This window comes from Phoca vitulina, unplaced genomic scaffold, assembly GCF_004348235.1.
Source record: "Phoca vitulina isolate PV1807 unplaced genomic scaffold, GSC_HSeal_1.0 scaffold5, whole genome shotgun sequence".
NCBI lineage: Eukaryota > Metazoa > Chordata > Mammalia > Carnivora > Phocidae > Phoca > Phoca vitulina.
This window is the reverse complement of record NW_022589708.1, coordinates 13555405-13582041: the sequence shown is the minus strand read 5'-3', so window position 1 is coordinate 13582041 and position 26637 is coordinate 13555405.

Below are 26637 nucleotides of genomic sequence, written 5' to 3'. Positions count from 1 at the left end.
CTGCTCCGCCCCCAGCTCTCTTCCCCCAACTCGGGCCGCACTCTCCGCCAACTTCTTCACTCTCAGCCAGCACTACCTAAAACTCCTGGAAGAACCCTGCCTTCTCAGGCTTCCATACCATCTTCCACACATGCTCCTCTCCCACTCTGGGACTCTCCTGTCCCCATCTGCTGATACCACCTTATCCTTTAAACAGCTTGTGCACCCCCTGACCGAGGAGGCCATATCCTATCACTCCAAAGTGGGCAATGTGCTCCACACTGCTTGTACTTACCTCATCAGAATACCCATCCACTGAATTCTCAGGGCTCAATTTAGTCGCCTGGGTCCCTCAGTGTTGGAGTAGGGGACGGTACCTTCCATCTTTGTCCTACAGGTACTTGGCATGTGCTAGCATGCAGTAAATGCCTATTGCAATAAGAAGGAAGGAAGGGAGGAAAGAAGGAAGGAAAGGAGTTTGCTCAAGATGGAAACAGTACATTCTGCTTTTTTAAGATGAAACTAAATGTTTTGATAGGAGGAGAACCAAAATAGTTGTTTCTGTGGGGAAGGAAACACACACATGCGTGTGTTTATGTGCACATATATGCATATGTATATATATGCATACATAGGCATACATAACGTATGTGTGCTTTTATGTATATACACACATGCATAAATATTCTAATTTGCCTGGATCATCTATCAGCATATCTGCAAGACCCACAGTGCATGAAAATGAAATTAATATGATCGCAACTATGGGACAGATAAGGACTTTTAACCAGTTTTCAGCAAACAGTTATCGATGTTTACTTTTGAAACCACACACATAGCATGTGCAGCTGGTGACACTCCCTGGGCCACCTGCTACCTAGTGCTTCTTCAGTAGTGCCTGGTTACAAAGATGAGGGACGAAAATACCAGATAGCCCAACCTCATATATATTTTGTCACTTAGTCTGTGTTTGGGCAAAAGCGTCCAAACCATGTGTGTCCGCGGTGTGTGAGATGGCATGGGGCTCTGGCCACCTGCCACAGCGGATCCTTTGCTTAGTTTCCATGTGCTGTGTTAGCATGACAGAAAGCAAATCCAACTGGCCACAGGAGGTGACAGGAGTTGAGGCTCAGCCCTTCCTGAAACCAACCCATGGCCTTGCTGGGCTGATAGTGTTCCGAATAAATTTTCCAGTTCCCTTGTCCTGTGTAAATAAATTTTAAAAAGAAGCAATCATCAACACTGATAGAAAAATGTTTTACAAAAACCAGAATAATTCCTTTTCCTATGGATGACACTTCACAGATTGTTCAGTGTTTCACACATTATCATTTTGTTTGCTCTCCACAACAATGTTGTTGTTGTTGTTGTTCAAAAAGCAAATGAAGAAAATGAGAACAGAGAGGTAAAGTTGATTTCCCAAAATGACTTGAGATAAGCCTGGAAAACTGATTGTTTATTTTGGATGAGATATTTATTCCGAAACAGAAGGGCAATACAGTGGAAAAACAATGAGCTTAGGGATAGAAGGTATTTAAGTTTGTCCACATGCATTGATAGAACCTGGACAAGTCATTTGCTTTCTCTGGGCCTGCTGTTCTCACCCTTCCCTTTGCACGTCCAAGGAGTTGGTGTATATGCAAGAACATTGTCAGTTATGAAGTGCTCACTCCTCTAGGGGTGACTGCCACCATGGCGAATGGTTGTCACCCCCTGTGATTGTCGTGCTGCAGAGGCCCGTGTGACAGAGTTTGAAGCCGGAGGCTGAATCTGTGATATCACGAGATTACATCAACTCCTAACACTCTTATGCAAAGGAGAGCACGGGACACATTCATAAATCATGACCTGGTTTAATGTCTTATTGTAACTTATCATCTGTTGACTAAAATCGCTCCTGTTGCTTTGATTTCGGGTGATAACCCAAAGTTTTAGTAAGAGATGGGCACTTTCATTAGAAATTCTCAAATGAGAGGCGCCTGGGTGGCTCAGTCGTTAAGCGTCTGCCCTCAGCTCAGGTCATGGTCCCAGGGTCCTGGGATCGAGCCCCGCATTGGGCTCCCTGCCCCGCGGGGAAGCCTGCTTCTCCCTCTCCCTCTCCCCCTGCTTGTGTTCCCTCTCTCGCTCTGTCTCTCTCTGTCAAATAAATAAATAAAATCTTTAAAAAAAAAAAAAAGAAATTCTCAATGAAATGGGCAGTTTCTTCATTTAGCTGGAAAGTAGCGCCTGTAACAAAGTCATGCTATTGTGTATGAGACAATAGAAATAGTAGCTCTGATGAAAGAGTTTTCACCTGCACCAGAGGTACGAGCATTTTTAATTTACATGAAGGCTGTGTTCCAAAAGCTCCCTTATATGTTGGTTGTTTGAGATTTATAACTCAAGTTACACAGTAAAGCATGGTATCAATGTCAGGCCAGCCTAGCCAATGCCTACATAATCATAGTGTGGGCAGAATGAAGAGTAATAATTCTGCTTTGTTTGAAATTAAAAGGAATTTTGTGGACCAGCATGGTTATCCATGGACTATGGGAAAGTGTCCTCATGAATGGCAACTCAAGGTGCTGTGAGTACATGTTCCTATTTTCACAAGAGCTGGGGAAGACCCATACCCCACTGCATAAGAGGAGTCCCCAGGGGAAAGAGACTCCCTCTGCAGCTGTACTGGGCACATGGCACAGGATGAGAAGGGGTCTTTCACCTTGCCTCTGCCATGGTGTCTCAAAGGAAAAGAAGAAAATGCTCCACCTATGCTTTGGGGCTTAGTACAGGACATTCCTATTTATAGGACATTCATAATTTAGGTGTTTAGGTCAGGGAGTGACTATGATGCATTTCCTAATTTTTATTCCCTGTTGTAGACATATAAGACAGGCAGTCTTTAATTGTAAAATCTAAAAAACAGAAACAGAAATAACCTGGTCCCAGGATAGTCAGCCTTGTTACTATGGCAGTTTGGTTGGCCTTTTCAGGTTTAACATTCAAATCCTCAAATGCAAGGAAACAGTGTAAGAGACTAACATCTTCAGAAATTGAGGCAGACATGAGATTGAAGGATACTTATTCAGGGAAAAAAAAAAAAAGAAAAAAACTTCATTGTTCATGCTTTCACAAAAATGAACCAGTTATTCAGTTTAGCTTTTATCTGACCCTGCCGCTATCTTTCCAATGTGATTTTTGCTGCTAGGATGGGTAGGACCCTGGACTGGATCTGAACTGTCGCTGGAAAAGATAAGACCAGACCTGATCCACCTGGCAGGTATGAAGTGCAAACAATCAGAGGCAGAAGTGAGACTGAATAATTTGGAATTGAAGGCTGGGCTAATCCCACAGCTTAAGAAAATCCTTAATACTTTAAGGGGTAGGCCAATGGGAAAGCTGAGGAAATTGAGCCCCTCAGTACAGACAAAGGTGCCCATGAGTTGTTGCATTTGAACAGTCTCAGAGGTGCCCAGGTGGGCTGCCCTATTTACTGTCAATGGTTTGGCAATCAGGAAACCAAGATCCTGAGAAGAGGCCAGGGAGAGCTTTTATTCACCAGAGGTTAGAATTACTCCACCTGCAGAGATTCTGATTGGATTGATTTATGGCAGGCCCAGGAACCTGTGGGCCACACTTTGAAAAACAGTGGACTAAAGGATAATTTTAGATTTCACCCCCAAGCTAGTAGGTCAGCTGTGGCACCAACAAGGAAGTAAGTTAAGATCAAGGGCAGGTGAAGTCAAAGGGTGTATGGATGCTCAGTATCAATCAGCAGCTTCCCATGCAGGTTGAAACATGCTAAGGAAGCCAGCAGATGAAGAATAAAAACTAGAACCATTCTGAACTTTGGTCCCAAGACAATTGAATCAAGAGGGACTTGGTGAGTATTTTGATGTGATAACTCTGCCCCAAGCTGCTACCCATCCCCACCACTCCCAAGTCTGAAGAGTCCAGACATGATTTTAGCTGGGTGATTACATAGAAAACAGGAACTGTTTTGAGAGAAGTTGCAGGCAACAGGGACCTGATGTGGAGGGCTGGACCGGGCATAGATCATCAAGAGGAGGTCGGAAGTTGAGAAAGTAACAGCAGCACCACTGTCCAGAGGATGGACACATTCCTCTAAGTACTGTCTTCCTTGGACAAGCCAGCCCTGGGGAAAGATGCACTCAATCAGCTGGATTTGGTTCTGCCCAGATGGTGGTCACACCCTGAGGGTCCTTAGGATGGTTGAAGGCAAGATGTGGCCTCGCTGGAAAGGCAGGACACTGAAAGTCATGAATGATGGGCATTGAGCTGATGGGGACACAAACTGGCTGGCTTCTCCCGGGATTAAAGCTGGCAGAATGGGAAGGAAGTACAGCATAGGGGCGAAGAGACAGCTTCCACAGCCAAACTGAGTTTGGATCTTGGTGTTATTGCTTCTTGGCTTGAGAAACTATGGGCAAAATACTTGAATCTTAACTATTTTATCAGTAAAATGCAGATTGATTACAGTTTCTACCTCTTGGGTTCTTGTGGGGATTCAGTGCGACCATTGAGGTAACATGGCTGGAAATTACTGAATAGACACCCCTTATGGTGGATGTTGCTGCATTATGAAGTTCTTCGACTTCTCAGGCCTTTCTCTACCCATCCACCTTCCTTTTGAAGCACTCCCTGACCACTGACTCATTCCTTGTAGCCTATACTCTACACACTGCGATCTGCTCTGTGTTTTAACACTCCAACACAACCTTGCTTTAAAATGAAGTTGAAGCTGAGGGTTACGGCAGGGGATGTGGGTTGGGGGGGGATGGGGCAACTGGGTGATGGGCATTAAGGAAGGCACGTGATGTGATGAGCACTGGGTATTATACGCAACTGATGAATCATTGAACACTACATCTGAAACTAATGATGTACTATATGTTGGCTAATTGAATTTAAATAAAAAAAATTTTAACAACAATCAAAATAAATAAAATAAAATGAAGCTGCTTGAAAGATGCATCTCTACTCTGTCATTTCCTCACCAGCCATTCACCTGTGCCTCTACCCCCTCCCCACCTCTTCAGCTGCTCTTGCCAGGGCCTCTGACCATCTAATTGCCAAATCTGTGGGCACTTCGCAGGAGGTTGCCACCCCTGGCCCTGGCCCACTCCCTCATTCTTGGGCTTCTCTCCCTCCTTGCTAGCCATCCTACCAAGCTCTCCACTTCATGAGCAAATTGTACCTTCTCGATGCCATGAAGCTGTCTCTCCCCTGCACCACCCTTCCCCTACCCTTTCCAGGCACTCTGAGTTTCTCACCAGGGTCTCTCTATCTCTATCGTGGTCATTTCTCCAGCGCGTTGGGGCAGCCTTCTTACCTTTAGAATATAGAACCTTCCTGTGTCTGGAAGTCTTCCTGCCTCCCACACCCCACAAAGTTTAATAGATCCATCAAACTACAAGCAAGGTTTTATTTTGAAGGTATAAATTTATTATGTTTCCTGTCCCATGCCCATCCACAGCTATTCACATTTCAATAAATGGCTTCATGGACATGGTTCCAGGCCATAAAGTTAGGAATCATCTGTGATTAAATGCTTTCTCCATATCCCACAGCAGTGTTGACAGAAGACAGAACAGTGCTACCTCCAAAGTATATCCTCATCTTGCCATCTCCCCTGCCACCATCCAAGCTACCATGACTTCCTTCCTGGACAACTGCCATATGCTTGCTCTTCCTGCTTCCATTCTTGCCTACCTACAATCCATTCTCTACCTAGTAGCCAGAGTCATGTCATGTCAGCTCACTGCTCACTGCCTTGAAATGCCTCTTTTTAGCATTTTTAATGCACATTAAAACCTCTTGCCTTGGACATCACAGCTTCCCCTGATCTGACTCCTGATGACTTTTCCAGCATCGTCTTGGGTCCCTCTCTTCCCTCTTGCTATGCTCCAGCCTCACTGGTCTTTTAGTTTCTGGAGCAAATTTAGCTCCTTGCCTGTCTCCAGGCATAATGTTACCTGGAGCATACTTCCGGAACATTCTTCTGCCTAGAACATTCTTTACCGTGCTCTGTGTATAACTTAATCTTTCTCAGGTTTCAGCCCTTCCCTTCAGTGACACCTCCTTAAAGACGTCTTCTCTGAATACCTCATCGAAAGTGCAATCCCCTGACCCATCATTCTCAGCACCACCTCTTTCTTTTATAGCATTAGTCATAATTTGTACTTATTGTACTCATTAAAACTGGTTTTCTTTCAATGCGCACCACACCTCCTTTAGAATCTAAGTTCCCCGAGGATAGAGACTTGGTTCACCTCTATGACCTCAGTGCCCAGCACAATACCCAGCTTGTGAGTAGGCTCCTTAAATACTTGTTAAATGACCAGACGAATTAAACTTATTAAATTCAGTGGTCTCCGGGGGTTACACAGCACAGATCAAAGCCCTTGGCACACAAGGTCCTGTCCACCCATCCAGGCCCCTCTGCTAACATCTCTAAGCTTGGTGCTGTGGCCATAGCAATCCCTTGGCAACCTCTAAATGGAACACCCTCTCTCAGGATAGTACTTCTTTCTGGATTATTTTGCCTGTGTCCTTGTCCTCCTCAAGAACTCGGGCATCATCTTTATGATTTCAACCATCGCCTCCCACCAAAGATGACAGCTGACACCCTCATACCCCTCATATATCTCCACGATGGCATGGCTGCCTATTTGGAGCTATTTGTCTCTCCCCGATCCTGCTCTCAAGGGGACTGTATGTGCCTCAAGGACATATTTGTCACCATATTACCAGAATCTAGCACCTTATATAGCACATAATTGGTACTCAGAAAATTTTGTCCTATAAACATCCCTCTCTGGAAGCTTCTTAGAATAACTATATTAGCCCACTCGTATATTAGTGTTACTGAAGTCAATATGTTGATAATTTTAGGCTACAAATTCAATATGGCATATAGGGTGAATTAGCATGATGTAAGCCATGGTACTAAAATTATATATAATAGCATCATTAAACCTGGTATCAGATAATTAGATGTGATAAGTGACTTGAAAAGGTTCTAGGTGCATTTTCACTAATGGTTGATTCTTTGTAATCATGGGCATTTTTAATATTGCCAATTGACATGTTCCTTGGTGATAATCCATTTGCGTTGTGAGAGCTTCATATTCTACAGCATGTTGTCTTTCTCTCTAATGGTACAGCAAATGTGGCTTTACACATTCATTACACTGGACAGCATCAGTCAAAGATAACTGGAGGATCATCTCCAAGGGTTTCCAGAGTCTCAGCAAGACAAAGGTGTATAAGTGGCCACATTTGTCTCAGCCTAGAGAACATGAATTTTCAAATCATGTGAATCTTAATCTTTCCTTTGTTTTGTCCTATATTAATTCCATAAAGCAGTAACTAATATAAACCACCTTCTTGTGCCAGGCAAGATTGGGGCTCTGCTCCCCCAGCATGCTCTGTGGACATGACAGAAACCTCAAAGATGGAGGAATGACTGTCTAGAGAGGGAGGTGGATCCAGTGGATATGGGAAGTGAACGGCTTTGCATAGAGCCTATAATTCATCAACAGTTTTTACACAAAAATACCAAGATTGCACTGCATACGAAGTACCACAGACGGTGTTCTGGGGATTATAAGAGTACAGAGTCCCTACCCTTTAATTTTTTGTTGCCACTTAAAAATTGCTTAGTGCTCCTGTTATTGAGGGAAGCAGAATCCAGTTTAAATGGTTCAGAAAACTTTAAAGAAGGTGCTATCTACAAAGGTGAAGGCCCCGTAAAGGTGGCCTATAGGAGACATGAGGCACTAGTGGGAAACCATTCTCTCCTCTGTTGGGGGCATGGAGGAAGGGCCCTGCCAGCACTGGACCTATGGCAAGTCATGGTCACTTCCAGAATTGCACCTCCTCCTAGGTGTCCAAGTGATTCAGTCCATAGAGAATCAACTCCAGGGCACAGAAAGGTGCGGTTGAAGGAGAGGCAAGAGGAGAATAACCAGCTAAATTCCACAATTCTAATTACCAAGCTCCCCTCACACACTTTTTTTTGAACCTTTCCCATTTCCAACCTATTCTTTGCCACCATATGGTTCTGAGAACCAGCAGCCTAGAAACATGCAATTTAAATTGAATGTCTCTCTAATGTCCCTTTTGTGATCTTTGTTATTCAGATTGTTTACATAGACCAAGGGTCACCAATTACTTTGCCCCTCGAGCTAGATTGTGGAATGCCAGGAAATTGCTTTCAGTGATACTGCAAATTAAAAAGCAGAGTCACAGAACCTCAAAAGACATAGATTATCCAGCCTGCTATTTGACTGGGGGAGGTCAGATAGCCCCCATATTCACTCTCCTACCTGTAAACTCAGCAAAAGGTTTTTCTCTAGTTGCAGTAACAAATAACACCGTATTTTGCATGTAGATAGTCTTGATACCATGCTTCTACTTTTATTAAAAAATTTACTGTTCTTTGCGTGCACACCCTGTCTTCTTTCCTACACTTCCACTAAATCACAGTGAACTGCAGAATGAATTCATAATCTCTGCAGTAGATTCATATTTTTGTAAGTGAAATTAGGCATTGCACATCCGTGGTTAAAAAGATGATTTCTGCTATTCCTAGTTATTGCATTTTTATGTTTATCCCATTAGTGTGTCAAACTCAGCTTTCTGTTTATTCATTTTCCCGGAATAGTATTGATAATCTCTTGAAAGTTTTCTGCTGTAATCTGTTTTCTTTTCATTTGCCATTAAGATAGTTTTTCATTGGTTCAAGCACTTTTGATCAGCCATTTTTTCCAGTCAGTCATGCTCATTCTCTAGGCTCTCTTTCTTGTACTTTTAGCTCTCTTGTTAAAAGTCATATGAACAAAATATTTGTGTTCTTTGATCTACAAATGCACCACTACTTTATCTGAAGTATTTAGAATTCCCCTAATTTTGATTTCACTAATGTAATGTTTCCTTAGAGAATAATATTAATGGGTATTTGGATTATATTAGGATCCAATTAAACTAGTTAAACATTTGCCTGATTTTTACCCTTAGTTTTTGTGGGGTTTTTTTCCCCACTGTGATTATGCATTGAGCCCCTAGTTATTTGCTGGAGGTTAAGCCAGCACAGATCCTGCTGTCAGAAAGATTTTATTATAAATAAGACCCCCCCACCCCAAACTGTATCACCTGCCCAGACCCCTGCACTGAATCTCAGACTCACATTCAGCTGCCTTCTATTGAGTGTCCAGTGGGTATCTCAGACTGAGCATGTGACCAGATTTTTGACTTCCCTCTACTAATCTACTTCACCCTTTCTCAGTAAATGGCAACTTCATCCTTCCAAGAACTCAGGCCAAAATCCTTGGAGCCATCCTGGGCCTTTTTTTTTCTATCACATTCCACAGCAATCCTTCAGAAAGACCCATTGGTTCTACCTCCAAACTCTCCATTCTCTTCCAGGCCACCACTTTCTCTTGCCTAATACAATAATCAATAGGCTTCTCATTGGCCTCACTGCTCCCACCATTGTGCCCCACCTTACAATTATATACGCACTCTTTAATATAATGTCTTCCTACTAGAATGGGAGATCCAGGAGGGCAAGGAATTTGCCTGTTTTCCTCCCTGCTGTATCACTAGCATGAAGACCAGTGCCTGGCACAAAATGGGTACCTAAGACATAGTTTAAAATTCATTAATTAAAGTAAAAATAGAAATACCATACTTCCACCTCTGGGTATTTACCCAAAGGAAATGAAAACACTAATTCAAAAAGATACATGCTCCCCAGTGTTTATTGCAGCATTATTTATAATAGCCAAGGCATGGAAGCAATCAAAGTATCTACCATCTACAGATGAATGGATAAAGATGTGGTATATATATATGTGTGTGTGTATATATATATATTATATATAATATATATGTATATATACATATATATAATATGTATATATATAATGGAATATTATTCAGCCATAAAAAAGAATGAGACCTTGCCATTTGAAACATGGGTGGACCTAGAGGGTATTATGCTAAGTAAAACAAGTCAGACAGACAAATACCATATTATTTCACTTATATGTGGAATCTAAAAAGCAAAACAGATGAGCAAACAAAAAGAGACTTGGATACAGAGAACAAATTGGCAGCTGTCAGAGGGGAGGAAGTGGGGGTAGTGAAATAGGTGGAGGGGATTAGAGGTACAAAATTTCGGTTATAAACTAAGTAAATCACAGGATGTAAAGTACAGCATAGGGACTGCAGAAAAAAAAAGAAAAAAATCACCGTTGAATGAATGAATAAGCATGAGCACGGACAACCATTGTTGAATGTTGAACGTATGATTGCTACACAAGCCGTCTGAGACAAGTGCTGTGCGTGTGGACATGAAGATTACTTCTGGCTAAAAGACCAAGGGCAGGTCACACCTGAGGAACCTCTGCTCCACTTTATGATCGAATGGAAGGCTGACAGCACAGTGGTTGAAAGCTCGGGCTTTTCATCAGACATGTCCAGATTCAAATCCTGACCTTGCCCTTTACAAGTTACGTGACCTTTGGCAAGTCACTTCATCTTTCTGCCTCTCCATTTTCTTACCTGGAAATGTGGTATTAAGGCCTGTTTGCTAGAGTTCCCATGAAGAGTGAAGGGGTTCGTATATCACATCTTGCCAGAGCCTGGCATGAGAGGCACATGTTAGTGCGTTGTTGGTCTTGCTGGACAAGTTCCATGGGTGCGAAGATCAGGCAGAGCACAGCCTGTGGCCTGTGCCAAGCAGAATGTCTGATCTTTCTGGACATGGGGGGCACACACAAGGAACATGAGAGAAAGATGAAGAGGAGATGGTTGTGACCAGACCACTGAAAACCTGGGATGGCAGCCACAGGTGTGAGCTTTATGCAGAGGCATGAGGGAGTCATGGAAGGCATTGCTCAGGGGCATGGCTAGAATGACATGATCAGGATCATTTGATTCTAGTTGGTGTGGAAGAAGGATATCTGTATGCAATTTACTAGTGCAGCATGGAATCTGGAATAAGACAAACCTGGACTCCAGCCCCAGCTCTGCCGCCTGCCAGCAAGTTACTTCATCTCTCCAAGACCCAGTCTGCTCATCTGCTTCCTGAAGGCAGTCATAATGCCTACATCACAGAGTGGATATGATGATTAAATGAGGTATTATTAATAAATAAAAATCTTAGATTGTTCTGATATGGGGAGAGCACTCTGTGAGCTATTTTCTGAGCCTCACTAGGGTAGTGACATTAGGCGAGAAAGAAGAGGACAAATTCTGAAGACGTTTTGCAGATGGATTGTAGAAAGACCCAGGTCTTCCTACTACTTAGAATTGAAGAGCATTCTCTTTGCTTTCAGGTGCCTGTATCAGCCAACATTCTTTTTTTAAATTTTTTATTTCAATTCAATTTAATTGACATATACTGTTATTATTAGTTTCAGAGGTAGAATTATTTATCAGTTGCAGTCAGACAACAAAAAGAAATAAAAGGCATCCAAATGGGCAAAGAAGAAGTTTCACCCTTTGCAGATGACATGATACTCTATGTAGAAAACCCTAAAGACTCCAGCAAATAATTGCTAGAACTGATACAGGAATTCAACAAAGTTGCAGGATATAAAATCAATGCACAGAAGTCAGTTGCATTTCTATACACTAACAATGAGGCAGAAGAAAGAAAAATCAAGGAATCGATCCCACTTATAATTGTATCAAAAACCATTATATACCTAGGAATAAACCTAACAAAAGAGGTAAAGAATCTGTACACTGAAAGCTATAGAACACTTACGAAAGAAATTGAGGAAGACACAAGTGGAAATGGAAAAACATCCATGCTCATGGATTGGAAGAACAAATATTGTTAAAATGTCTATCCTACCCAAAGCAATCTACACATTCAACGCAATCCCTGTCAAAATACCCATCAGCATTTTTCACAGAGCTGGAACAAACAATCCTAAAATCTGTATGGAACCACAAAAGACCCCGAATAGCTAGAGGAATATTGAAAAAGAACCCAAAGCTGGAGCCATCACAATTCTGGACTTCAAGCTGTATCAGCCAGCATTCTTACTTACAAGTAAGAGAATCTGCCCTCATTGGATAAAGCATTTAATCCTGCCTACCTAGCTCATCTTCAGAAGGTCCCAAGAATCAGGCCCTGAGTCTGTTTAACAGGAACCATGCACAAAGCATCCTGCAAAGACCCTACCGCTGCCACTGGGAGCAGACACCACAGTTCACACCTCGGAGCTGGACAACAGAAGCCAGAACCTCTACCCTTGCTGTCCAAAGGCATCTAACTGCCACCTTTGCCAGAAAGTGAATTTTAAATGGTGCCTACTCTGTCCCATTGGTTCCCTCGAAGTGGAAGTCTTGCCTGGCTGGTGCTGGTGGTGGTAGCCTGTAACAGACACCTTCACCAGAGCAGCAAGGAAGGCCAGCAAAGAAGTGTATCTGAAAGAGGCTCAGAGGCCACAATTATGACAAGTACCAATTTCTAGTGTTCACAGAAATTAGGAATCAGGAGAAAGAGGTTGGAGGTGAAGAGATACTGAAAAGCTGACTTTGGAGTTGAGATTCCAGTGGAGTAATTCAATGGCATACATTTAGTGGACATTTGAATGTGGATTTGGAGTTCAGAATGGCATTATGGGGACGGTCACACAGGTGGAAACTGCTGAAGCAAAGCAAGTGCGTGAAATCATGTGCTAAACTCTTACGGTTTTAGGACATTTCTCCTTGCTTTTGTTTCTTTAATTTTGAGAATTTATTTATAGCTGGTAAAGTAAAAAATACTCAATGAAGCTAAAAAAATATATTGTATTTCTTTAAGCGACAAATTTATCTTCCTATAAATCAAATAATTATTTAATTCAAAATTTAATTCATTTAAAATAATGATTTTATTGAATAATAGTTACTCAATTTTTGAATTAGAATTATTTAATGTTTAACATAATACATAACCTAAAATTATTTAATTTTTAGAATTAATTTCTTTTTATTAAATTAAATAATAAATAATAATTATTAGAATTCTTTAATTTTCAGAATTATTTAATTTTGATCTTGCAGACTTGAACAGAATATTGATTAACAAATATCTTGGGGAATCAAGAAAGATCAGATACAATTTTATATACAATATTCACATTGTTCGCCAATTTGGGGGCCTTCATGAATTTTGGAGGATGTGTTTTCCTTCAAGCAGTGAATGAATTTTAATCTCTGAATAGTTTTCCTACCTCATAAGGTTTTTGTATCAGCCAGTATTGGATCAGAAGTCAAAGCAGAATTGCTATGTATGAGAAAACATATGGGATCTATTATAGGGGTTAGACCTATAGGCAGGCGCAGAAGCTGGTGGCACCGTCTCTGTGGGCTGTGTCTCTGCACTTGATGTGGAGCCTGAAATGTAGAGCCTTTGGTCAGCCAGATGGATAAATGGGGAAGAAAGCTGGATGTGGTTGAGAGCAAGAACAAACAGCAGCCTACATTGATGAACCGGCGCTCCCACAAAGTTAATTAGAACATGCAAGAGACAATTTGGAGGCTACATCTGCCCCTCATCACCTCCATCAACCTCCACCACCATCACCATGATGCCATGGTGGGGAGAAGCTGGTGTCCTTCGGCACATGCACCTGCTCCAAACCTTGGACCATCACTCCACTGTCCCTCACCACTTCCACCATCTTCACCATGATGCCATGGTGGGGAGAAGCTGGTGTCCTTCGGCACATGCCCCTGCTCCAAACCTTGGACCATCACTCCACTGTCCCTCACCACCTCCACCATCTTCACCATGATGCCATGGTGGGGAGAAGCTGGTGTCATTTGGCACATGCATCTGCTCCAAGCCTTGGAAAAGCTGGAGGGCAGATCTTACAGGAGCTGGAGGCGTGATGAGTTGGATGAGGTGCCACATCAGCCAGGCCAGCTAGCAGGTCTGACGTAGTATCTGGATCCTGACACCGCCCTTCAGCTTTGGAAGGAAATATGGCTGTTGCTTCACTTCCACATTCACATCAGATGTCTCTCGTGGCCACCACTAATCCAGAACCTTTCAAGGAAAGGAATCTGGGAAACAGTTCCAGCTTAGATAAATCGAGACAGCACAGTTGTAAGAATTTATACTCACAGTATTTGCATTTTATAAGTTATCTCTCTCCCACCTATAGAATGGGCATGATAGAAAATTAATAGGCTTTGGATGACAACAACAAAAAATCTTTTGGATTACATTTTTCATGATTTTGACTCTAAACAGCTTTAAATAAATTGTGGCCACATCTCTTTTAAATTTGCAACTTACTTCATCCCTCCAAAATTCCTTGTATTTGAGTATCTTATTTAATATTCTTGCACCTACAGACAGCACTAAAAGATGAATGAAGTAATTATGGAGTATCTTAAACTAAAGGACTTACTGAATTATGTGGTAATGAGGCACACTGCTCTGCTCTCTATTCCTGCAGACAGGGTCCACATGCTTTAGGGAGGGGAGCTAAGTGGCTCCTTCCAGAACCCGGCTGTCTGACCTCCTACCCAGGGTCCCGCCATACTATGTTCTTACTTATTTCCTTTTAAACTCTACCTTTGTTTATGAAAGTTCGTTATTCATTATCCATCTTTGTCCTTTTTCCCTCCTTTTGACCTCAGACTCTCTTCTGTCTCTGAGATTATTTCCTCCCTCCTGCTCATTAAGCTAATAGACTAGCAAGAGAGGGGAAAAAAAAGTTCTTTGAAAGGCACTTCTTCCTTGAAGCCCTTGAATGATAAGCTTTTAATGATCTACCACTTTCTTCTTGGTAAAACGAGGCTGGGGGTCAGAGTCATCTGCCTATAAGAAGAAAAGTAAGACTTCAAAGACCATCTTATCTTTAGAAACACATCAACCCTCCTGTCTGATTCTCCTCTGAGTTTGTCATTGTTTCTTTCTTTCTCCATATTACATAACAAAGCAATCATACTTATATCATTCGTGTGCATGACTAATGTTTTGGGTTCTGTGAAAAATAATAGCTTCTTTTCACATATTATTTAAAAAACTATTTTTAGACATATCTTGCTAGATATATAGGTAGGCACATGGATGGATGGATGGATAAATGGATTGGTGGATGGGTGGATGGGTAGGATATATAAATAAATATATTGAGTGTTAGAGAGGAAGGGGCTACTTGAAATCATTTATTTTAACAATGATCAATTATTAAATAGTTAATATTTTAATCAATTATTTTAACAATGGTCCCACCTTTTCAAGTTAAGAAAGATTTTTCTCCTAAGAAAATCTTATTTATGAAATAAGATCCTTTTGGGCTCTATCTATTTATAGAAACTATAAGCTTCAGAAAGTTCTAGAATTTGAGAATTCTGAACTACAAACCACTGAAACCTCTCATTTTATATGTAGAAAATTGAGACCCTAAAACGGTAAGTAACAAACTTAAGCATAGGAGCCAAAACTCGAACCTAGATTTTCTAAATCCTGTTGTTTTCTCCTCTACCACTTAGAGAAATATATGGCCTAAGCAACTTGCATGTAAAATAGCCTCATTTGATCAGACACCATTTAAGTGTTAATGCTGGAATACAAATGATGCAATTAGGGGGCTGGTAGATTTACTTCTGCATGTGGACCGAATCATATTACACCTATAAGATTATGGCCTTGTAGTTAAACCACAGCTTGAGACTGGATATTTTATGTTTTTAATGACTTATTTTTAATATTTTTAGATGTGAAATTGGTATTGTGGTTATATTTTTTTGCAGTTCTCTTTTAGAAATACATACTGAGATGTTTATAGATGAGATGATCTGATGTCTTGGATTTGCTTCAAAATAAAATAGTTTTGGGGAAAAAACAGATGAAACCAGACTGGCTGTATTTGGTAATTATTGAAACTGGGTGATGCATACCCAGGAGCTTATTAAGCTAGTCACTATTCCCTCTTCTTCTGTTAACATTTGAATTTTTCCATAACAAAAAGGTAGTTTTAAAACAAAACACTGCTCCTGAAGCATTAAAGGTGAGAAGCTTCATCTCTGGAGTCAGAATAGGGGAGATTTCCATGCCAGATCTGCCACTTACCAGCATCCTCTTACTCCACCTATAGAACCGGCATAACGTAGCTTCCTCATAGGGTTGTAAAAATGAAATAAGATCATAGTAAAACCCTTAAAACAGCTCCTAGCACATTTGTAATCACTCAAATTTTACCTAATATATTATTACTGTCATTGTCTCCATGGTCTACTATTCCCTCTCCATGCCTACGACAATGGTTAAAAAATAAATGTTAAGGGGCACCTGGGTGGCTCAGTTGGTTAAGCGTCTGCCTTCGGCTCAGGTCATGATCCCAGGGTCCTGGAATCGAGCCCCGCATCGGGCTCCCTGCTCAGCGGGAAGCCTGCTTCTTCCTCTTCCACTCCCCCTGCCTGTGTTCCCTCTCTTGCTGTGTCTCTCTCTGTCAAATAAATAAATAAAATCTTTTAAAAATAAATAAATAAAAAATAAATGTTAAATAAAACAAGTGAATACTATTATCCCAGGATCTGAGCTAGAAGGAGGGCTCACTGAAGTGTTCAGATGACATGCAGCAAGGAAGGCGAAAGTTTAGACCACCAGATGCAGAAAGAAATCCTCTTGATTGGAAAGATGAACCTGTACCCAAATCACAGCAACCTTATATACCCCACTCAACTGAGAAATGGGCACCGCAGGTGGCTTGGACCTGGGGCTGGACCATGTGTTGTCTGTCAAGGCCAGCAGATTTGGCTCATTGCCAAAGGAATTGTTCTATTGCCTTCAGCTACTCCTCTCCTCCTCTTCTGTGCTTCGCTTTCTTCCTCAGTCCCCCTTCTACCGCTGACCTTCTTGTCCTTTCTTTCTGGAGAAGTGCCATGGTAGAATGGTGGGTAGACCAGAAGGATCTGTCTGCAAGGGCTGTATGGGAGATGGGACTGTGATGGGAAAGGATGTCTTTGCCCAGAATTAAGGAACAGCACATTAGTCATAATAAAGCCCACTTGTAATAAAAAGGTCAAGACCCATTGCTTTGCAGAGGACTTGTGGGGGGGTCATCACTCTTTCGCAGGTGCCCACTTTAAATGCTGTTAAGTGTATGGCTTTGGAAACAAAAACCCGGTATTGTTAATTTACATTTGCATTGATAAATGCAGAACAGATTACTAACCCTATGAATAGAGGCCCAAGTCTTTAGAATATTATGAGTCTGCACACTGGGGCACCATCCACCACAACACCCACCCCCACATGGTAACTAGTCCAGCTTCTGCACTAACCACCTGCATCACCCCCGCAGCAAGCTCCGGGTAAGCAGGCCCATGCTTCAAGGTCTTCTTGCTTCTTTTGCCTCCACCTCAAAAACTGACCTCTCTGGTATCTCCCTGGCCTGCTTCCTTAGTGTTTGATCAACGACAGCCTTCTGGGTGTGGCCTTCCCCAACGGCCTTCCCCGATGACCTTCCCCGACGAACTATCCCTGCAAATCCCTGCCTGAACCCGCATTTCCTATCCTTTTCCTCACTTTACTATGCTGCATAGCATTTATCACCTTTTAACACACTATGTAATTTCTTCACTTGGTAATGAATCTCCTCCACCCAGGGCAGGCATGTATTCGTATCTGTTTTCTTCTTTAATAAATCCCCAGTGACTCAGTTGGTTATGCGTCTGCCTTCGGCTCAGGTCATGATCCCTGGTCCTGGGATGGAGCCCAGTCTCTCGCTCCCTGCTCAGCGCGGAGCCTGCTTCTCCCTCTCCCTCTACCTCTCCCCCTCCTGCTACCCCTCCCCCTCCCGCTGCCCCTCCTCTCTCTCTCACTCTCTTGCTCTCGCTCTCTCTCAAATAAATAATCTTAAAAATAAAATAAATAAATAAATAAATAAATTCCTAGTGCCTAGAACCTTACCTGGCACATAGTATTAAATAAATATCCGTTTCATTGAATGAATGATGATGAATGAACAAACAAGGGAATTAAGTACTGGGATACACATGAAATTTTTCATTACAAGGTGTCACGCATTCATTTTTACCTGACAAAGGCCAGTTTCCTCTCCTGCCTACCTAGGGTCTGTCTTTGGAGTTCCAGCTATCTGTCTGAGGATCTGATTTACCCCGGATGTTCACAGCAGTGATGGATGTCCCCATCCTGGGAGCACTGCCACATGACCTTCTCCTCAAGCCCACAACAGGAGAGCATCTAAGTCAGTAAACACTACTTTCACAGGAGAGACACACACATGGGGTGGAGGCTGTACTTTGTTTGTTGGAGAGTCCCAGAGCTTGTCTGGAGAGAGTTTTCAGGACAGCGCTTGGATTTAAAGCCTGGGTCAGTTATCAAATGTCTTACGAAAAGGCTCCTCTTGAAATAATACAGCATCGATTTTAAATACTTTACAAAATATATTCAAAAAAAGACGATCTTGTTAATGTAAGCACATAGAAACCATTCAAGCTGTTAACAAAGTCTTTACCAATATGAAGAACTGCTCGCTTTGTTTCCTTGAACGCATACAGTTCATTTACCGTGGATGCATTTACTTGTATAGACTGTTTAAAGTTTCTGATTAAGGAAGAAACCAACTATACTTTCTTAAGAATGTTGAAAAAAAATTTTAAACCATGTCGCAGTTGAATGATGTATCAACTTATTTAAGGAATCTTTTCTTCTGAAGGAGCAGGAAAGGATTGTAGCTCTCCGTATTTCAACCTGACACCCTAGGCCTTAGAGACATTGAGTCCTCAAGTCAATGCAGTTGTCTATAAAGTAACTGGGTGCTTTCTGTAGAGTGCTTTCTGCATATAAAGTACGTGACAGGAGCACCGTGCTCCCCTTGGACTCTTCCCTTAACAATAAGTTGGCATCTTATAAGTCCTGCGTTTTATAACAGAGTATCCTATTAGAAGAGTCTAAATATGACACTTCTGTTGGATTACAATTTATGTCAATTTTCCTCTTGTAAGAAGAAAACTCTCACTCAGAGTAAGATTTGTCAGAAGGTAACAGCTGTTTTTTGTTGGACATGGATTTAAGTAAACATTAAAGACAGTGGAGCTTTTACTAAGATGATTTAATAAAGCTCATTAATGTGGTTGATTTACATAGCTGACCTAAATAGAAGACAAAATTCGTCTCTGCTGCAGTAATGTGTCATCAAAATATATTAATGTATCAGATGCACTACCAGTGTTAAAGTTTAATTTAAATGTAATCAAACTTGTTAAGACAAAAGGCAACTCGAAGGGAGACATGTTAAAAATAGTAGAAAATAGTTTACATTTATTTTCCTTTGTTTTTAAACCATGCCAAGTGCTCAGTCTGCCTCACTGGGAGAGTATTAACAGCATTTCTCTGTTATGGAAAAAAAAAAAAACCCCAACACTGAGTTATTTTTGAGATTATAGATCAGAGCTATTAGATCAATCAATGTGAAAGCCAGTGAGTAGTTGGAGCAGAGCTGTAGCTCTCGGGAAAACATCCCTTGGTCTCTATCAGCTATATTCGCAGTAATGAATCAGCAAGAAAGCACTTGACCCAGCAAAATTCACCCGTGCATCTGAATTGTGACTCATGATTCTGAGCCTCGGAGCACAAGGCTCTGAGCGTGTTTTCTGCCTTCTGCTTCCACGCCCAGCCCTCCCACTCACTCTTCCTTCACCCCACAGTGACTGAGGATGTCCTATAGTCCACTTGCTAAGTATGTGATTTTTCGCCCATGAAGACCTCTTGGCCCTCTCGCAGCTTTATGGGAAAGGCGGGACAGGGGAATTACACCTCAAGTTTGGTTCCAGTCGTTCCTGACAGCTGAGTACAAGGCCTTGGCTGTGCAGTCTGTGAAATGGGAGAATTCAGCTATGAATAGTAAATACAGAAAAAATTGGCCACAACACCCATGTTTATTTGAATATTGATGGGAATTATTCAAAGCATTTTTGGAGCACTGATTCCTTTCCTTCTCTCAAGGATCTGGTGAGGATGACCATCCTGTTGCAGAGATGAATCCTAGGCACGGGGATTGTGGGCGTGGTCACATGCTACTCATTGGGAGAGGTGGGACTTGAACTTGGGAATGGGTTAGAGCCTGCGTTCAACCACCGCATCATGAGGCCTTTCAGATAGTAACAACATTCATGATCATGTCGTATTATGCAAAATGTAATGAAGTGGAGAGCATGGGGTTTGGAGTCAGTAATGTGGCTTCCTGTTAAAGCTGTGCACCCAAATAGTAGAGGGAACTAGAGCAAGTTATTTAACTTATCTAAGCCTCAGTTTCCCCTTATATAAGATGGATTTACTAAAACAGGCCCTATAACAGGGTTACCTTTGCTCAGTTCCCTTTGTCACCTGTCTGGCTCACTTCCCTCTACTCATCTTTGTCTCCCTAACCCCTGTATCCCTCCTCCTCTTTCCTGCATGTAAATTGTTGCAAAGTGCAATTTACTGTATGGTGAAAACCTGCGAAGTGCTCAAGAAAACCTGTAAATGGTCTAGGTTGTGTTGTGCCCACTGTCATGGATGTTAAAAACTAGCTAATTCATGAGGGCGAGATCAGGGAAGAGTCTTAAGTCAGGTAAAGGAACATTGTTTGGAGAACTTGTTTTTCTGCAGATTTGCATTTCCCAAGTGCATTATTGATATTACTAGGAGTTACCAAAAATAAATAAATAAGTTTGGGGATAAACAAAATTCAACCGATTTATTTCTTGCAGGACTTCTCAGATCCTTTAAAATGCTAATGAACTATATGAATCTTCAAGTAGACAATATAGTATGCAGTGTTTCCCAAACAAATCGGTAAGGGAATCCTTTTGATTTTCCCAGATCGTCTTGTAGGACTAGGATTTAGCAGAAAAATATTTGGGAATGTTTTGGACTCCAGTCACACCAATTAATAAATGTAAGACTCGGTGCTTGGGATTGTTTTTGTGACTTAGGGAGTAAGGCAATGAGACTAGGACCATACCTCTGATTCCATTGTGGAGCTGGAACTCGAGCCTTTTGAGGAAGCTGCAGCCTGGCCCAGATTGTACAACAGAACTAGATTGTTCTGAGAACTCTAGAAGTAAAAGCTGATTCATGGATTTATCTTATCAATCTCCTGGGATATAGAAACTCTAGTTACTAGTCCTTAGGCCATTAGGGACAGTGTAGTGAAGTCTCAGTTGTAGAAGTATATGGGTCAGAGGCTTGAGAAAGAGTTGAGAAAATAATGACAAGATTTACAAAAGGCTAGAAAAGAGTCAGAGGAGAAACACAAAGATTATCTAAAAGTGGTAAGTCTGTGATCAGCCCTATTATTATCTGCCCACTCACTCTTAGGCTGAAGATATTAACTGGGAAGACATATATGGCTGAGTAGGTTGTGTACTGCACATCTCCAGGGGTGCACATATTTCAAGAATGGTGACTAGAATATTGACTGTAACCTGAATAATGAACTGGAGATTTGCCAAACATAACCTCCCTGGTCGTACACAGTGGCCCTGGACATTAACCTCAGAGATTAAGTAAACTAACTGAAAATATGTTTTTACAAGGTATCATTTTGGTCTGTCAGTCTCTAACTGGGTTGTCCATTTAGCAGAGTTCTTAAAGGTAGGGGCAAGAAATCAAACAGGCCACCCATGCAGCTAAAAACACACAAGAAATCAATTCAAAATATTATAAAAATATAATTTGAGTAACTTAATTAAGAATTTTTAAATTAAACCTCTGTATTTCCTTTAGAACATTTTGGGAAGTTGTCTATATTTCCATGTTTCCAGGAAAATCTCTTCCCTTCTTATATTCTTCTACATGAATGCAAGAACCCACCAAAATTTCGCTCACCAACTCCCTGCCAAAACATGTCAGTTGAGTATGATTCTTTGCTCAAATTTTAGGATGAAATTGTGTCTTGAGTTGTTGTGCCACTGAGGGACCTAAATTTTGCACAGAATCCGGGTCCATCACCCACCTCGGCCAGTAGGTTCTTTAGAAACCCAGGATAAAGTTTTCAACCTTCTGTCCCTCAATGTCTCTCCTTGTAAAATGAAGATAAAGACAGTGACCTCCCAGATTGAATATGAGTATGAAGTGATAAATTATTGTAAAGTGCTTTTCAAAAGAGATAGTGCAATGAATGCTTAATAATAATCTTTCCAATATTGAAGACATAAAGATAAATTAGGCAGCCCTTTTGTCTCCTCTGAGAACAATGATAGAATCCGTATTTGGGTGTCAGTTAGTCTAATTGGGGCAATAAGTACTTATTAGTTGATTCAGTATGAAAAAATGTGTTCTAATTGCTCATTTGGTAAAATTTACATTTTTTGAAAAGTTTGAGAATCTTTTGTTTTGCTATTTTCAGTATTAAAAAGTCCTCTAAAAGGAAGATATTGATTTCTAACCAAAAGGCAATTTCCTCATTAGACTTAAATGTGAGATCTTGAGAATAGAGAATTTTTTAAAGTGTGGTCCAAATTATTAGCTCAGTGATGTTATATAACTCAAAGTATATATAAAGCAAAGTTATAAATGCTTAATTATGTTAAAAATAACTTTAAGATTAAAATAGATTAAAAATATCATCTGTGCTTCTTAGTCAGGGATCCAGCAAATTGAGAACTTTTCAAATTACTTCTGGAGCATGACGGTTAATTTGTGATAAAAGTGATAAAAGCTTATGAAGGAAGTCTTTGTCTTGGCGGCAGGGCCTGAGGCTTCCAAAACTGAGAGCCCGATTTTGCCCAAGTGTCAGATGTACGTGGATAGTTTTCTGTTCATTGACAGCAAATATTTCCCGTCAATATATACAAATGTTTGTTCCTATAAATAAGCATCACTTAAATGACTCCCCACAACTGTGAGTTTTCAAATGTTGTTTATTTTGAGACCAAAGCCAATACTTCAACTTCTAAGTGGAGGAGTCTCAGCCCAATTTCTGGTGCAGGAAGGATTCCTGGCACTGATTCATCGACTTGGGTGTGTGAATTTTTGTGTGTGGAGGAGCCGGTGGGGAGGGGCGAGGGGAGGGAGGTAGCGGTGGGGGAGGGGGCATCTGATGGGGCAGGGGTGGGGGGGGCTGCATGGTCTGCCACTGTGTGAGGATCCTCACTGCAATTTTGAGGAACCACAAACTTCCAGAGGGATAGAATCTTTTCTGTGTTTTAGCAAAAGCCAACCATTGTGTTTCTGTCTCCTCGCCTTCAAATAAGGGACTAGAATCTAGATGAATAGTAAGATTTCTTCCAGCTCTGGGATCCATGATCATAATCTCACCATAATCCCTTCAGGACTGGACTGTTTTGCAAAATAGAATAATTACATTTGTAAGTGACCGGGCTTGTTGAGGAGGCTGGCAATGCAACAGGTTGGGGGCACAGAGAGGGAACTTGTGGGCATCAGCTCGGGAGATACGAGGGTGTGGGCAAAGCAGTGGCAGAAATTGGAATGAGTTCAAAAAGAACAATTCTCATTTTGTTTTGCTGGAGCAGAGAGACCTGATGACAGAGTTCAAGATTATAATGACTCAGTGAATATTTAAACACGGTTATTTCTTCCTTTTTCATTAAGCCTTTTCAATGCAGAGATCTATAAAGCTCCAAGGTTTTTAAGGTTGGAGATGTTAGAGAAAGAAACACAGTGACATGAAACCAAATGATGTAAGGTGATGACATCAGCGTCAGAAAGCTGTTGCTAAGGTGAAGTGGTTTTTCTCTCTAATCCAGATGGAAGGCTCAATAATTGCCCATTTCTGGTAAAGAATATATCCATGACATGATCCCTTTTCTGTAGCAGATAAAACAAAGCCAGATGCTTTCTCTTTGCACAAATTATTTTTAAAATAAAGATTAAAATTTTATTATAAAACACAACACATGTTCTTGGAAGAAAATTCAGAACATTTTATATAAGTTTGAAATTTTTCATTTATCAAGAATATATACCGAGGTCTAAATGGATAGCAGAAGGAGATCATTTGATGAATCAACCTGAAAAGAGGTAGCCATATTTTTGAATTTAGAAAGGGAAGATAGGGAAACATCTAGAAGCGAAAAGAAGGATCTGGCCCCTTATGATTGCTGATGGAGGGGTGGTGGTGAGGGGTGTTCTGGGTGTGAAGAAAGAAAGACAGAAGCCAGACTGAATCAGACTGAAGAGTGGATGGAGCCGTTAGTACAGAGAGAACAGGGCATCGCCAAGAAATAACTATTAAGAAACAAAGGGTAGAACTTAGTGACAAGTTGGTGGCCAGCGCAGTTGAACACAGAAGCCCCTCTCACACTAATGTCTTCCAGAGTTCTCCCCGGACCCTGGAGTGTGCATCTTCTGCTTGGAACACATTTCTTCAGAGGGCCCATGACATGCTTCCTTGACTCGGCTAATCTCTGTCATGGGATTTTCTCAACGTGGCCTGTCCTGTTTATGCAGTTATCCCCCCAATTCCCACTCAGATTGTCTGATTCCCCCTTTGCTGTGTCCCACTGTTCCTTCTATTTTTTTTTTCCTTAACACTTAACACTTTCTGATTCCTGTGTTACCTGTTCTGTTCTATTTAGAGCCAGCATGTTGCAGTGGTAAGGAAATGGACTGTGGAGCCAGCCTGCCTGGGGACAGTGGGCTCCACCACTGGCTAGCTCTATAGCTCCGGAAAGGTTACTTAGATGCTCAGGTAACCTTTCCCATCTGTAAGATTGGGATAATAACAGCAGGTATTTCATAGTGTTGTGCTCAACACATAGTAATTGCTAAGTAAATGCTTAATAAATAAATCATCTCTACTGGCCGCCAACCTCCAAGACTAGGAATTCCCGAGAAGCACTTGTCATGAATGGCATTTGGTGGAGGAAAGGGATGAGTAACATGTTTTCTATAAATTGGCGTTTCTCTTGGAACATAGAGTTTAGACGGGATGAAGATTTGAAAGGGTAGTTATGCCCCTAGGTCCCTACACAGCCACCAGGGGCCCTCTGCTGGCCAGGAATACCTGGGCAAATGGTCTCCGAGATTTGACTGAGGAAGAAAGCTGTGAAGGTCTGGTCCAGCCAGGATACCCTGGAGCCACAGGAACTTCAGGGTAACTGTGGTGCTAAGAAATGACTGGAAAGTAGCATCGAGTCATGGTAGATGCCTCACGAGTTGTTGACAAAGTTGAGGACCTTTTTAAAGTAGGAAGATGGAGCATCAGAAAGAAGATGTTGAGTTGAATGAGGCAAGCAGATATGGGTATGGCCCAAAGAACAGGAAGGAAAAAAAAAGATTTATCCGGACTTGTATTTCCCAAAATGTATCCCCTAGAATATCATACCAGTTAGATGTTTTTCAAATAAGAGGGTCTGTGATAAAATAAATCCTCAAACGTGGCAAACTATATACCCTTTTTTTGGAGATTCACAAAGCACATTCCCAGAATAAAAGCTCTGAGAAGTCCTTTGGTGAAAGCACATGTTTAATGGCTCTTCCAACATTTCCCGAACCTACTTGGCTGTGGATCCTTTTCTTTGGGAACATTTTGAGACGAGCATCCATAGATCTTGCTTCTGGGATCACTGTGTCATTCTTTAAGCTCCTCGGGGTCATGCCTGTATCTTGCTCATCTTCAGATCGTCCCTGCCTTGGTTGGAACCAATATATGGCAAGTATTCGATAAATCCTAATCAGATGCATAAAGAAGGGGATCCAGGTAGGGTGGCAATCCTGGGAGAACTAAAAAGAGGTGGAGTGGGGATTGGGAGCTTTGGAAAGAGTTTCATATAATGGTAGAAAATCAAAACCAGTTGCATTCATTCTTTAAATGCAAGCTTTAATCCAAGTTGCACCTGTTATTTCCCACAGCTAGTCCAGCCTTTCACTCAGGGATGATGGTGTCTCCTCTAGTCCACAAGCTCACATACCCCGAGCCCATGACCTCACCAAGATCACCTTTTTCGTCAAGCCCACCCACTTCTCAACCTTCTGGAAAAGAGGACACTCCCATTCCATTAAAGACCCTGTCTCGGGAGCTGGGCTGCTCCTGAAACATCAGTGAACCATAAAATCTCAACTCTACAACAGCACACGCCATTGGGCGGCACTCAAGTTGTTCTTGATGGCGGGGCGGGGGGGGGGGGTGGTGACTCTTCCCTGGTTTCCACATGCATGACTCCCAACAACCCTGGGAAGTACCTAAGGAGGTACTCTGATGCTTGGCCTCAAACACAGTTTCTTACTCATCCTCTACCATAGTTCAGTCTGCCAACATTTTCTTCATTTATTTAACAAACATGTATTATCAGTCCCATGGGTCAGGTTCTATCATAGGCACTTGGAATATACCAACAAACAAAATAGTAAAAGCCCCCTGCCTGTGGGGGGCATGGGGGGCTTATATTCTAGTGGAGGGGATCGACAACAAACAGTAAAAGTCGATTATACGTTATGACAAATGGGGGCAGAAGCTATGGAAAAGGAAGGAAAAGTAGAGGAAGTAGTTCTCTTCTCATCCAGTTGCTGCTGGACCCTTGTCCAGCTTGACCTCTCATTCAGAAGAGGGGCAGGAGATAATGGATGAAAGAATCTTCCAAGTCGTCCAACAGGGGCAAGAGAATGCCAGACACCTGAAGCATTTCAGGTTTGGGGGATTCTCTTCTCTGTCGTAAACACCACAT